At 41.3% G+C, this 12,835-nt stretch overlaps 1 protein-coding gene and 1 pseudogene across 1 annotated transcript in view; both read right to left on the bottom strand.

The window, feature by feature from the left end:
* The window catches only part of MRTFA (myocardin related transcription factor A), a 221,309-nt gene that overhangs the window by 157,688 nt on the left and 50,786 nt on the right, over window positions 1-12,835 (bottom strand).
* Window positions 9,991-11,458, bottom strand: LOC705174 (large ribosomal subunit protein uL4 pseudogene; annotated as a pseudogene).

The following is a 12,835-nucleotide window of genomic DNA, read 5'->3' as shown; positions in this document are numbered from 1 at the left end:
AAAAAAGACTATAATGAGATTGAACAGAAAACTACAGCTCAGAAGCCCAAATATTCCTGATATGAGTGTATTTCCAACTTGAAGGGCTCCATTTTGGAATGAGAGAAAGCACACCTTTAAAGGATGTTATGTACATAAGGGACAGTAACCATTTTACTTGATAATGATCAAATGTAACAAGATAAATACAAAATAAACCACCATTTTGGCTACAAACATGGTATGTTTATGTGACCACTTCTAAACGTCTCTGGGGCACTACCCATCTCTGACATGCCTTCAAAAGGTAGGTACAAAAGGAAAGGGCAGACACAGAGAAAAACATCCCTACATCTGATCTTCTTTTTTTTTTAAGATGGAGTTTCGCTCTTATTGCCCAGGCTGGAGTGCAATGGCGCGATCTCGGCTCACTGCAATCTCTGCCTCCCAGGTTCAATCGATTCTCCTGCCTCAGCCTCCCGAGTAGCTGGGATTACAGGCATGCACCACCATGTACGGCTAATTTTGTATTTTTAGTAGAGATGGGGTTTCTCCACATTGGTCAGGCTGGTCTCAAACTCCTGACCTCACATGATTCGCCCGCCTCAGCCTCCCAAAGTGCTGGAATTACAGGCGTGAGCCACCACGCCCGGCCTACATCTTATCATTTTAAACCACTGCCTGGTAAAATTCCTTAGAGTTCATGATCTTTTTTTTCCCCCGAGATAGTCTTGTTCCATCACCCAGATTGGAGGGCAGTGGTGTGATGTTGGCTCACTGCAACCTCCACCTCCCGGGTTCAAGCAATTCTCCTGCCTCAGCCTCCCAAATAGCTGGGATTACAGGCGCGCACCACCATGCCTGGCTAATTTTTGTATTTTTAGTGGAGATGGAGTTTCGCCACATTGGCCAGGCTGGTCTCAAACTCCTGACCTCGAGTGATCCACCCACCTCGGCCTCCCAGAGTGCTGGCATTACAGGTGTGAGCCTCCAGGCCCAGCCAGAATTCATGATCTTTTCAGTAACACTACTTACTCCCAGCCACATACTGCAGTTCAAAAAAACACTGCTCTGGAAGAAAGTCTAACTTGAAAACTCAATCTAAAATGTAAAAAAACTCAGTAACTTCTTGGAGGAAAAAAGAAAATGAAATCAGGAAGGGAACATTATACTAAACAGAAGAGATGGTATGTAACATCCTTTCCTCTAAGAATGACAGAAGGGCCAGGCACGGTGGCTCATACCTATAATCCCATTGACTCAGGAGGCCAAGGCAGGAGAATCACTTGAGGCCAGGAGTTTGAGACCAGTGTGGGCAATGTAGTGAGACCCCACTCCATTCTCTCAAATTTTTTTTTAGAAAACTAGCCAGTTTGGGCCGGGCACTGTGAGTCACACCTGTAATCCTAACACTTTGGGAGGCTGAGGCAAACGGATTGCTTGCACCCAGGAGTTCGAGACATTAGCAACATAGTGAAACACCAGCTCTACAAAAAAAAAAATGCAAAAATTAGTTGGGTGTGGTGGCACACAGCTGTGGTCCCAGCCATTAGAGGCTGAGATGGGAAGATCACTTGAGCCCAGGAGGTCAAGGCTGCAGTGAGCCAAGACTGTGCCACAGAACTTCAGTCTGGATGACAGAGAGAGACCCTGTCTCAAAAAACTAAAATAATAAAAAATAAAATAAATAAAAAGTAGCCAAGCATGGTGGTGCATGCCCATAATCCCAGCTACTTGGGAGGCTGGAGTGGAACGATAGGTTGAGCCCAGGAGGTCAAGACTGCAGTGAGCTGTGATCATGCCACTGCATTCCGGCATGGGTAACAGAGTGAGACTCCAACTCTAAAAAGAAGAAGGGCAGAAAGGAAACTAATGTTAACAGGGAAAATATCCATAGCCAAGTCTGCTAATTTAAAGATGAATGCTAAGGAATTTCCACGTCTTGTGAAGGCAGGCACATCTTGTGCTAATTCCCTTAAGATTTAAGATGAACAACTAAAATAATTGTCATAATCTATCCCTCACTCCATTCTTCAGTTCTAAAAACCCTGTCTCCAAGAAGCTTGTCAAAAGCATACTTCCATCTAGTAATTTACACTTTCTTATTATACACAGTAAACATTTATTAAAAATAATATTATTCATAACAATAAACTTTTAAGGCATCCAACAATGTGGTAAGCACCTGCCAGTATCATACTAGTTTACAGCCTTCCTCAGAATTAAAGTATGTGTAAAGAACATCTGAAAGACGGCAGTATAATCCTTATCAGGCAGTATTCTCACACAAACCAATAGACACAAATGCTGGCCAGGTGCAGTGGCTCACGCCTGTAATCTCAACACTTTAGGAGGCCGAGGCACGTGGATCACCTGATATCAGGAGTTCGAGACCAGTCTGGCCAACATAGTGAAACCCTGTCTCTACTAAAAATACAAAAATTAGCCGGGCGTGGTAGTAGGCGCCTGTAATCCCAGCTACTTGGGAGGCTGAGACAGAAGAATCTCTTGAACCCAGGAGGCAGAGGTTGCAGTAAGCCAAGATGGCACCACTGCACTCCAGCCTGGGCAACAAGAGCGAACAAAACTCCATCTCAAAAAAAACACAAAAACAAACAAACAAACAAACAAAAGACACAAATGCTATTATAGAGGGAAACCAAAGTCCTAACTATAAAACATAAAAACCCATGCACCTTTAGTAAGAATTCAATCATGTGTTATTGTCTAACATTATTGTGTTAATTAAGCACTTTTCAATCAAGGAAAAAATAATCAAAATATGGACAAGGGGCGATTTTATAATAAAAACCCAAGATATGAACCACATTCATTGTACTTCTTCAAAAACCAACATTAATAACTATTAGGATGAATCATTTTTAGGACAGCAAATATAGAAACATGTAAAAAAAAAAAAAAAGTGTAAGCCCAATGATTTTTTTTAACTCATCCTATGTGATTTTTTTCACTTTTCTTTTTTTTTTTTTTTTTTTTGAGACAGGGTGTCATTCTGTCACCCAGACTGGAAAGCACTGGCATCATCATGGCTCACTACAGCTCCAAACTCCTGGGCTCAAGCATTCCTCCCACCTTAGCCTCCCGAGTAGCTGGGACTACAGGCATGCACTACCACACCTAGGTAGTTTTTGTAATTTTTGTAGAGATGAGGTCTTGCTATGTTGCCCAAGCTGGTCTCAAACTCCTAGCCTCAATCGATCCTTCCGCCTTGGCCTCTCAAAGTGTTGGGATTACAGGTGTCAGTCACTATGTCTGGTGACTTTTCCAAATTTTTAATTATGAAAGAGTTTATTTAAAATACAAAAAAATGAAATTATAAACCCAAATATAACTTATGACATACTGCCATTATTTGCATCAGATTTTAAGAAAGAATACTGTAGGCCGGGCGCGGTGGCTCAAGCCTGTAATCCCAGCACTTTGGGAGGCCGAGACGGGCGGATCACGAGGCCAGGAGATCGAGAGACGATCCCGGCTGACACGGTGAAACCCCGTCTCTACTAAAAAATACAAAAAAACTAGCCGGGCGAGGTGGCGGGCGCCTGTAGTCCCAGCTACTCGGGAGGCTGAGGCAGGAGAACGGCGTAAACCCGGGAGGCAGAGCTTGCAGTGAGCTGAGATCCGGCCACTGCACTCCAGCCTGGGTGACAGAGCAAGACTCCGTCTCAAAAAAAAAAAAAAGAAAGAATACTGTAAGCTGAAAGTTTCCCTCTTCATTCCACTGTGCTGTCTTCTCCTACAGAAATAAATATCTTGCTGAAGGTAATATAGCTTATTTTAATACACATCTTAAAATAATTTTGCAGCATACATATGTTTTCCATAGACAACACAGTATTGGATTGACTGATGTGTTTGTTTAAAAGATGGGGTCTCACCAAGCTGTCCAGGCTAGACTGGAACTCCTGGGCTCAAGCAATTGTCCTGTCTCATCCTTTCATCTCAGCCTCCCAAGTAGCTGGGACTACAGGCATGTTTTTATTTTGTCTTAAATGATCATAAGAGGTATCACATTTAACTTTTTGTAACTTGCTTTTTATTTTTATTCTTTTTTTTTTTTTTTAAATAAGAGAAACAGGCTTTCACGACATTACTCAGGTTGGTCTTGAACTCCTGGCCTCAAGCAATCTTCCCACCTCAGCCAAAGCACTGGGATTACAGGCATGAGCCACCATGCCAAGCCACTTGCTTTCTTTTTTCTCAACATAATGCTTCCAGGATGTATCTATGTTGACACATGTAGACGCAATTTGTCCATTCTAACTGTACTAGAGTAATAGGTTGCATTAAAATGCCACTGCCTGCTTATCCATTTCTCTATAGTTTCCAAATTTTTTCCTATCATAAATATAAATGAAATTAAAACGCATGTACATGTTTCCTTTTGCATAAATGGAAGGTTCACCATTTATGCAAAAGATATATAAAATGTATATTCTGAACTGCTGGTTCATAGGATATATTCATCACCTTCACAAAATCTTGCCAAAAACTTTCTACAGAGCTCTAACTTACACACCCATCAGCAGTGTATTAGGGTTTCTCTTTTCCCACAGCCTTGGTAGTATTAGATTTTATAATATTTGCAAAATGTAAGTGTGTAAACTAGTATCCCATTGTTTGAGAAAGAGCCAACTTTATAGTTTTATGAGGCATATACATATGGGCTTTCCCTTCTGTAATATTTCTAGTTCTAGATTATAATATATATATAATATATATACAACTTATTCCTTTCTTGTGGGCATCCATAGAGTCAGATGCTATGGAATTTTACATCTAACATTTAATTCTTCAATACGAAAAAAGGTTTTCTTCGCAATTATGATTTCCAAGTTGACATAAGCCTTTAGAGAAATGATGATACAGAGTATCTTTAATCAAGGCATTCCATGTATCAAAATTTCATATAGCTCTACTCAGCAAAAAAGATAGGTATCTTACCCATACAGATAATTTGGTCCTACTTGTTAGATAATAGCTTTACTGGTATACAATTCACATACTATAAAATTCAGCCTTTCTAAGTATACAACTCAGTGGATTTCAGTGTAATTCGCAAAGCTGGGGAACCATCACTACTAGCTAACACATCTTCTTTACCTTAAAAAGAAACCCCATTCCTGTTTCAAGTGGTCACTCTCCATTCCCCTCTCTTCCAGCCCTCAGCGGCTACTAATCTACTTTCTGTCTCTAGTGATTTGCCTATTCTGGACATTTCACATAAATGGGATCATACAGTATGTGGTCCTTTATGACAGACTTCTTTCACTTAGCACAATGTTTTCAAGGTTTATCCATGTTGAAGCGTGTATTGGTACACCATTCCTTTTCATTGCCAAATAATACTCAACTGTATAGCTATACCACATTTTATTTATCCACTCATCAGCTGATGGGCATTTGGACTCTTCCATTTCTTCCCATTACGAATAATGCTATTATGAATATTCATGTACAAGTTTCTGTGTTGGTATATTTTTTCAATTCTCTTGAGTATATAATGATGAGAGGAATTGCTGGTCACATGGTAACTCTACATTATGCCATCTGACTTTAACACTAAGCAAATTTTAGCACTATGACATACATCAGGGTGCTGAATTCCTATGAGTTGCTTTAATCCTCTTTCCAAAAAAACTCATCAATTTGCTCTTATTCACAGTCTTAATAAAACTTCCCTAGGTTACTTCCTTCAATACAGTCACAAAACAAAGCTTTTAACTTTATACACATACACACACACACACACACACACACACACACACACACACACACCCCCTTCTCTACAATGTAAAGCAATCTAACTTTGATTCCCTGGGAAACTGCACTACTTGTTCAAAAATCAAGGTAAACCTACCTAACACATGAATATCATTAGCTCCTTTAAGGTTACAATTAAAGTTGCCCAGAAGTCAGTTCATTATGTTATACAGACAGAGTATGCACATTACGGTTCTTTCTGTATGAAAAAAAGGAAGGCTGATGGCAATCTGACCATGAGTACACAGGGGTGAGCTGAACCGTGCCCTTAGGTACTACAATGGTAAGAGTCTCATTGGAGTGAAGCAGCTAATAGATTTAGAGCACCTCCATGTCTTCTGCCAAATGAGGCAAAATAAAGTAAAAAGTCTTTAACAAATGGGACTATGAAAGAGCCTGAAAAGCCTGAGAGCTACAAAAGAGCTCTATTACTAATATTCTTCCCTGATTAAAAAAACAGAGCTTTGTTTTGCCTATAACAGATGTGTCTATCAATCCTCCCAATAACTTGAAGGCAAATACAGTCACATGACAGCTCATTAGCATTTCAGAGAAAAAACCTATGATATTTAGTGAAAAACAAAATGTGTAATAATGAAACCATAGCTCCCTATGTGACACTAGGGGCCCAGCTCACAAACTAGGCAGTCAGAACTTTGGTAACCTTATCTTTTCTAAAGCTAAATTTTCCTGAAGTGCCCCAAGACCAAAGAAGAGGACAATTCCCCAGCTTTACCTCTGGCTGGATTAGGCACACTCAAGCCACAAAACATAATACAAAGAGAATGCTGCAACCAATCAGCCTTGCAATTCAAGGAAAGCAGAATCAAAAGACTCTCTACGTCAGGGGTTCCCAACTCCCAGTACGTGGCCTGTTAGGAACCAGGCCACACAGCAGGAATGAGACTCCGTCTCAAAAAAAAAACAAAAAGTCAGGTATCTTGGGCTGCGCACAGTGGCTCAAACCTTACTCCCAGGCCACACAGCAGGAGTGAGGAGAGCAACTATTACCGCCTGAGCTCCGTCTCCTCTCAGATCAGCAGCGGCATTAGATTCTCATAGGCAGCATTAGATTCTCATAGCAGCACAAGCCCTACTGTGAAATGCACATACAAGGGATCTAGGTTGCACTTTCCTTAAGAGAATCTAACGCCTGACGATCTGAGGTGCAAGAGCTTCATCCCAAAACCTTGCCCCCGCTGCTCTGGTCCACGGAAAAACTGTCTTCCACAAAACTGGTCCCTGGTGCCAAAAATGTTGGTAACCACTGCTCTAAGTGGATCATAAGATCATAACCACAGAGCAGTTCACAGAAAGTGCACAGGATGAGGTGCTCATCTCCAGTTTTATCCCCATAGTGGTATATATAGTACTTGTCATCTGCATAGTACTTTGTATGTCCAGACTATTTTATAAACACAATTCTGGAATTATTTCATCACAATAATTGAGTGTGACAGATTAAAATTCACTGTTCTTCTTCTAAGCATTCAGATTACAGTAGATGGGGAAAAAATCAGAATGGCAGAACAGAAAAACAGAATCTTTTACGGTCTCAAAACCTTGTCAAAGAGATGACAGAATTTCTGAATTTTAGGGTTTGAAGAAATCCAAAGTATCCAATGGTTTCAGATGCTGAAGAAACTGAAGTTCAGAAGGGTTGTAAGCAATTTGCCCAAGGTCTCCAAGTAAGAAAGCAGCAAAGCCAGGAGAACCCAGACGTCATGACTTCCAAGTCAGCCTTTCCATACATACTACTATAGTGCCTTTTCCAAAAGCAAATAATAAAATAGATGTGGAGCATCTTGAGCTGTCTGGCTCAGCACATTATCTTGTCTTTTAAAATGCTAAGAATACAAAACACTAGCCGGGCGTGGTGGCGGGCGCCTGTAGTCCCAGCTACTGGGGAGGCTGAGGCAGGAGAATGGTGTGAACCCGGGAGGCGGAGTTTGCAGTGATCCGAGATGGCATCACTGCATTCCAGCCTGGGCGACAGAGCAAGACTCCGTCTCAAAAAAAATAAAAATAAAAAAAATAAAATGCTAAGTCTCAGCTAGGTGCGGTGGCTCACGCCTGTTAATCCCAGCACTTTGGGAGGCTGAGACGGGAGGATCACCAGAGGTTGGGAGTTTGAGACCAGCCAGACCAACATGGAGAAACCCCATCTCTACTAAAAATGCAAAATTAGCCAGGTGTGGTGGCGCACGCCTGTAATCCCAGCTACTTGGGAGGCTGAGGCAGGAGAATCACTTGCACCTGAGAGACAGAGGTTGTGGTGAGCCAAAATCGCACCGTTGCACTCCAACCTGGACAACAAGAGCAAGACTCCGTATAAAAAAAAAAAAAAAAAAAGTCAGGTCTCTTGGGCTGGGCACAGTGGCTCAAACCTTAATCCCAGCACTCTGGGAGGCTGAGGGGGGTGGATCACTTGAGGTCAGGAGTTTAAGACCAGCCTAGCCAACACAGTGAAACCCCATCTCTACTAAAAATACAAAAATTAGCTGGGCGTGGTGGCACACGCCTGTAGTCCCAGCTACTTGAGAGGCTGCGATGGTAGGATCGCTTGAACCCGGGAGGTGGAGGTTGCAGTGAGCAAAGATCCCACCACTGCACTCCAGCCTGGGCAAAAGAACAAGACTCCATCTCAAAAAAAAAAGTCAAGTCTCTCCTTATATTCACTTACTAAAAAACAAAAATATTACAACAAGTCCAGAGAAGTAATCACTTCTGCCAATCTGAAGGGAAGAAGAAACAAGGCAGTCCAAGCCTCAATACTGCTGAGCAGGAAGGCTCCATGGTATAACTTGTTCTAGATGTCTGAGGTCGATGATTACTACTTTAATTTTTAACTTGTATGCAAAACATTATATAAACTTTTTAAAAAATCCTATAGACTAAATTTATAACAGAAAGTAATATATGCTGTATGATTCCACTTATATGAGGTACCTAGAGTGGTCAAAATCATAGACACAAAGTAGAATGGTAGTTTCCAGGGGGAAGGAGGAGGAGGGAATAGGGGCTTACTCGTTTAACGGGTGTAAAGTTTCAGTTTTACAAGCTGAAAAGAGTTCTGGAGATGGATGGTGATGATAGTTGCACAACATTATGAATGTATACAATACCACTGAACTATACACTTAAAATTATTAAGATGGTAAATTTCATGTGTATTTTACCACGATAAATGAAAGTGGGGGAAAGAAAGTAATAGTAAGGACGACATGACCAGAGTAACATTTTAAAAGCATCAATTAGACAGCTAAAACAACAGAGCTAGGTGATGGCAGGGGATGAGAGGCAGCAGAGAATGCAATTAGGAGGCTACTGGAGAAGTCTAAGAGAGAGATGAAGGTGGCTTAGCCAAGGGCAATAGTTGGGCAGACAGAGACAGTAAGACTTGGGATATATTTTTAAAGCCTGAGTTAAAATTTCATGAACATATATCCTAACACAGTATTTTTAACTGCAATTCATAATACACTGGTCACAGAATCAACGTGCTAGGCCAACCTCAACATTTTGCAATTAAATAAAATGGAATAAAATAGAAACAACCAGATTACACTGCACCTAATAAGGGTAAGTATTATTTCATGAAACTTTTGTTTTAGATACCGATATACTTATGCGTGTAATGGGTCTCAATGTAAATACATCTTGAACTATGACCCACAGCCAAAAATGTTTGAGAAACATTGCCCTAGAGACTGATAAAATGGGAGGTGGAAGTTGAGAATAAATATTTTTTTTTAATCTTTGTCAAAGTCCTATACTAGCCTCAAGTGAAACAAGCTACAACAAGTTAAATTACATACCTAATGAAATCTTATTGATCTGCCAAACAAATACATCATTTGCTCTTTAAAAAAAAAAAAAAAGACGAAGAAGGAAAGAAAGAACAGGACAAACAATATCCAGGCATCACTGGAATGCCAGGCACAAATTGTATTATTTCCATCAACCATGAGGATACAAAGATTACTAAAGGAATAATGCCAATTTTCTTTAACCACTAAACCACCCTAGCCATTCAACTACTCTTAATTTTAGAGGTTAAACCCTACCAAAACACATTCATAATGGCAAACACCCTCAGAATCTTCAGGACAAAACCTTACTCTCCCAACTGAGAAAATATGGCCTAATTCCCCTTAAATAATTCAGAGATTACATACTACAGCTCTGAAGGATTCATCCAAAAAGCTTCCTGCCATGAGCAATAACTTTTTTTTTTCATTGATCAGGTCTTTATTTAAAATAAGCTGTCCAAAATTATTCGACCTTTATGGAATAAACCAACAGTTTATGCAGCAGGCTTCGTTTCCTCTGTGGTAAGTTTTTTTTTCAGCTGCTGATGTCTTGGTTGGTAGCTGCTGCCCTTTTTCCCACCAGAGGTTTCTTCTGCTTAACACCAACAACCTTCTTTCCTTTCTTCCCTACCACAGGCTTCTTGACTACAATCCCCTTTCTCATCTGATTTGGCCTCTAGTGCTGCTGCTGCTGCCGCCACCGCCGCCACCGCCACCGCTGCCTCCTCCAACCGGAGTTTATGATTGCTGGACTGGCAAAGAATGGTGTTTCACTGCATGGTCTTTGCACATGGGTTTAGCTTCAACATGATTCTCAGGTTTTCCAGGAGGTTCTTCCTCAGGACTCTACAATGAATCTTCCTGCAACGTGCTTGAAGGGCTTTGGATGTCTGGGCTTTCCAAGATTCTGCTAAGGTCTGTATTGATCATCTTGTGCATGGAAAGACTGCAGTTACTCTTGAGGAAGCAGCTTTACACCAAGTGCCACACAATTCTCTAACTTCTAGAAAGAACTTTCAGTCCAAATGCAGAAACGTCCCACATGCCCATCAGGAGCAAGCTTCAAAATGTTCAGTTTGCTTACCATTAAGCAGAGTAATTCCAGGAATGTTTCTCAAGGATTTGACAATATGATCATCTTCATTATAGACGATGCAGGGTCCCCTGTGCTGGATACAATGGTTTCTCATTTTGCCCTTGCCAGCTCTCATTTGCTGAGAGGTATAGCCCTTTTTTGTATCACTCCAGGCTTTAAGTTTCTTACGTAGCAAAACAGCCTCCTTGATTGTCTTGTAGCCTTCAACTTTATCTCTGACCACCAAAAAAAGTTCAGGAACTTCCTTAATATGATGACCTTTAGACATGACCAGCACTGGTAAGGCAGAGGCACCCAGGGGAGAACAGATAGCATATCGTTTTCTGGGCTGTATTCACTCTACAGTGCCAACAGTGCCAGGTTTTGGTTGCTGCAAACATGTGGCCTCCATGACAGATATTTCCAAAAGCACCCTGGCCAGAACAGTGAGTTCCACCACCTCAAACTCTGGGAATGTGAGACCTAACTCTGCCAGTACCTCAAGACTCAGTAACAAGATAGGGCTGTCTATTGTTTTTGTGCAAATTGGTGTGAACAAAGTTCACAATATCTGGTGAAATGGGAGCCTTGAATACAGGAAGCAAAGTGACATTTTTGCCAGATGACTCCCCTTTTTCAGAGTACACTGACAACAGTGGATGAGCACATGCCATGGAAAGGTAAGAAGGCCACACTCCAACATTTTTTTTTGAGACAGAGTCTCGCTCTGTCGCCCAGGCTGGAGTGCAGTGGTGCGATCTCGGCTCACTGCAACCTCTGCCTCCTGGGTTCAAGCGATTCTCCTGCCTCAGCCTCCTGAGTAGCTGGGATTACAGGCATGCATGCACCACCACACCCAGATAATTTTTGTATTTTTAGTACAGATGCGGATTCACCATATTGGTCAGGCTGATCTGGAACTCCTGACCTTGTGATCCACCCACTTTGGCCTTCCAAAGTGCTGGAATTACAGGCGTGAGCCACCACGCCCAGGCTCAACATTTTTTTATAACTAAGATAAAACATTATCTACTGATTTACCAAAGTATTTAGCTTAATTTCACAACAGTGACGCTATTGGCATTTTGGGTGAACAATTCTGAGTTTTCTGCACCAAATGCCAGTGGTGCATCCCTCACCCACAGTCACTTAACAACCGAAAATGCCTCCATACATTTCCAAATACCCTTTGGATATACGGTACCTTCCCCACTGAGAACCACTGAAAATTTAGGTGGTAGCTGTCCTTAGATGAATAGATTGCCACTTAATGAACTGTGGCCTCCAATTCAGGTCAGAGATGTAAGGTAGTAACAGTGCCTTGAATTTAACCATTTCCAACATACATATTAAGATTATAGTCTGGGCCAGGTGCATTGGCTCACACCTATAATCCCAATGCTTTGAGAAGCCAAAGCCAGAGGACTGCTCGAGCCCAGGACTTCAAGACCACCCTGGGCAACACAGCGAGACTCCATCTCCACAAAAAATTTAAAAATCAGCCAGGCATAGTGGCACATGCCTGCAATCCTAGCTACTGAGGAGGCTGAGGCAGGATGACTGCTGGAGTCCAGGAATGCAAAGCTGCTGTGAGCTATGACGGTGTCACTGTATTTCAGCCTGGGGCAACAGAGTAAGACCTTGTCTCTGGAAAAGAAAAAAAAGATCATATAGTCTGAGGTAGAAATAATATTTACCATTTTTTTTCATAGCACTAGACAGTGCATAAGTATTATATTCAAAGTAATATGCAGCAAATGTAGACATGGTGGAAAGGGGGGTGTATGGTTAACATATGGATCCTACAAGTAACCTAAAAAAGTGAATCTAAATTTCCCCCCAAGATAGGGACAGAGACAATTACAGAAGGAATGTCTATGATTATTTCCTTGAGCAATGTCTATGAGGTACATTTATATGTTTATGTATACATGTACAGCGTATAAAGGAAAAAGTCACTGCCTATTACAAGTTTTATCAGACTGAGAATAATAATATACAGGCTTACTGAACATCTGTGACCAGAAAAAGTACCAAATGCCTATGTAATCCTCAAAAAAACTTATATGGTATTACTATTCTATTTTACAAAGGAGAATACTAAAGTACAGAGAGGTTAAGTAACTGCTGAGCCAGGGTTCAAACCCAGACAACTCTAGACCCCTCAGTAAGACCTGTATTGTTC

Source organism: Macaca mulatta, chromosome 10 (assembly GCF_049350105.2).
Source record: "Macaca mulatta isolate MMU2019108-1 chromosome 10, T2T-MMU8v2.0, whole genome shotgun sequence".
Classification (NCBI taxonomy): Eukaryota; Metazoa; Chordata; class Mammalia; order Primates; family Cercopithecidae; genus Macaca; species Macaca mulatta.
This window is presented reverse-complemented; position numbering and strand designations above follow the sequence as displayed.